Source organism: Urocampus carinirostris, chromosome 1, assembly GCF_059441175.1.
Source record: "Urocampus carinirostris isolate Australia breed hairy pipefish chromosome 1, RoL_Ucar_1.0, whole genome shotgun sequence".
In the NCBI taxonomy this organism is placed as follows: Eukaryota; Metazoa; Chordata; class Actinopteri; order Syngnathiformes; family Syngnathidae; genus Urocampus; species Urocampus carinirostris.
The window spans coordinates 49,376,296-49,378,948 of NC_142349.1; the positions used below are offsets into that span (position 1 = coordinate 49,376,296).

Genomic DNA, 2,653 nt, shown 5'->3' on the forward strand with positions numbered 1-2,653 from the left:
CTTTGTTTCTCTCTGCCGCCATCTCCTGGTTCAACGTCATGAATGTTGCCTTAGTCAGCTCATTCATGATTGCATGAGCAGATACGTGCATTTCTTAGACACGCTTAAATAAACTCTTATTGTTGGGGGTTTGGGCTGGTGTTTGGACTCTTTGAAGAAGGGTTTTTATTACTTTCACAATTTTCATCCTACACTTAAAAAGGTAAAAGAAAATGCTGGGACCATCATGATGTCACTCGTCCCACCCCCTATTTCTCGAAACAAACAAAAGTAAGATAAAAGCTGGTAGGTTCATTGGAAAATAAAGCACAATGGCTCTTTGAACTCAGTTGGGCATTGTTAACACATAATAGAGACAATATTTAACATTCAACTTTTTTTAAAGACACTTCAAACAGTGCAGTCAACCTATAAGATTTAAATTAGAGTTTTTTTTTTCAAATTTATGCATAAGGCTTTTAATCAGGTGCTCTGTGTAGTCCAGTACTCTAATAAAATTCGAAATCACTTTCTGCCAACAAATTCTCAGACGCATAAACAAAACAAGTACATCACCATAAAAGCATTATAAAAGAAAATTTGAGATTTTTTGTAATTTCACTTCACAAATGTATCAAAAACCTAAGTACAATCACGGTTCATGGATCCCTGAACCGCATGGGTCATCGGGGCACCAATGAGGCTAAACCTCTGGACAGCTTCCTCCACTGTTGACAGTTCTAGGCCTGTTCTTGGGTCGTGGCAAAGCTGGCACTAGTCCATTTCATGATGTTGTCGGCCTAGTTCTTTTTTGGTCTTCCTTTCCTCCTGCCACCTTGGACTGTGCCCTGGATAGTTCTCAGCCTGTCCTAATGATCTTGTAACGTGACCAAACCACTGCATTTTTTGTTGACAACAGTTCTTCGTAGGGTTGTTCATAACATGGGCTGTGTAGCTGATACATAGAAGTTTCCTATAGCATCTTATGTCCGTGGCCTGGATTCTCCTTCCCAGTTTTTCTGTGAGAGTATCTGTCTTGCAAGCATAAGTACAATACTAATATCAATAATGTCTGAAAGAATTTTACCATCAACCATCATTACGACTTGGGGTCCAAGCAGATCATCAGTTTATTCAATGTCTTCATTGTCCAGTGATCACGTGTGCTGGATAACATTGCAAATCCCGTCCACCAAGGGATTAAAATGTCACACCAAGCACATACACACATTGTGTGCACACACAAAATGTGCTGACGTGATAAATATCCCAACGTGTTTGAGGTTATGCTTGAACGCATTTTGACAATGTTGGACTGTTTAGAAGCTTTAGAAAGCATCCACTGAGGTAAAAAAAAAAAGTGAATTCATTGTACATTTATTAGTACAAGTATCGAAAGTCTACTTGAACCAGGGAAGAAAACCAAATTATTTTGAATGAATGAGTGAATGAATGAAACTTTTATTTCGAACATAAGATTACAAAGCAAAAACGAACGTATGTATAGAATGAGAGGTAAAATATAGAAACTCAGTTTGCAGAAATGTGCACACCCTTGTAACACTAGGTGCCGTCACTCAAAATGATGTCATCATGTTTGAAAAGTGTCACTCTGATTAACTTCAATAAAAGCTGTACGTGTAAGCTTTCTTGCTATTAGCTTGGCATTCTATTAAAAACTCGAATGTTTTGTGCTTACACTAATTATTTTTCTGTGCCTGAATTTTGATTTCCTAATTGCTGTTAATAGTGTCAATAAAATTGTTCAAACAAAAAAAACAACCTTATTTTGGCCTTTTGGCTTAGATCATGTGATAGTGTCAGGGAGATACCATGATCAAGAAGGTGTTGCAGGGGAGATACTATGATCAAGAAGGTGGTTCACCCTATTCATCTAGTGGACAGGAACTTGCGTCCTCCCTTCCTACCATGATCAAGAAGGTGTAGTTTTGATATTTGTAACTGGGAGATGGAATAGGAGCTTGCTCTGTCCACTCCACGCATCGGCCCGGTATTGCAGTACCTCCAGGAACGGTGCATTCGCACTGATCGCTTCTTGGCCTATTGGCTAGGATCTTGGCTTAGCCTCTTGGCTAGGAGCAAGTGTCTCGGCCTGTTGGCTTTGAAGTGTGTCATAATTTGACTGATAATGGATAATGGATGATGAAAAATGGACAATAAACTTATAAAAAAATCCCCCCGTCCCTTATTTTTAGCACTCACTAACAATTATCCATCCATTATCTGCACTGTTTATCTTCAGTAGGGTCGCAGGGATGCTGGAGCTCATCCCAGCCATCTTCGGACAGTGGGCAGGGAGACACCCTGAACTTGTTGGCAGCCAGTCGCAGGGCACACAGAGACAGACAACTCACTCACTTATTCACACCTAAGGACAATTTGAACCGGCCAATTAACTTGACATGCATGTTTTTAGAATGTAGAAGGAAAGCGGAGTGCCTGGAGGAAACCTGAGCAAGCACGGGGAGAACTTGCAAATTCCACACAGGAAGTTTCGATCTCATGACCTCAGAACGTGCCGCGGACGCGCTAACCACTCAGCCGCCATGCTGCTATATTTTACAAATTTAAAAGTCAATGATTTCTAGAGAATCCATGCAGGTAGTCAGCCTCCCGAACTATGTATACAATATGCCATTGAAAGAGCGTGTGA

At 40.4% G+C, this 2,653-nt stretch overlaps 1 pseudogene; it reads left to right on the forward strand.

The window, feature by feature from the left end:
- Positions 1-1,759: 1,759 nt before the first annotated feature.
- On the forward strand, positions 1,760-2,024 carry LOC148375012 (U2 spliceosomal RNA; annotated as a pseudogene).
- Positions 2,025-2,653: the final 629 nt, after the last annotated feature.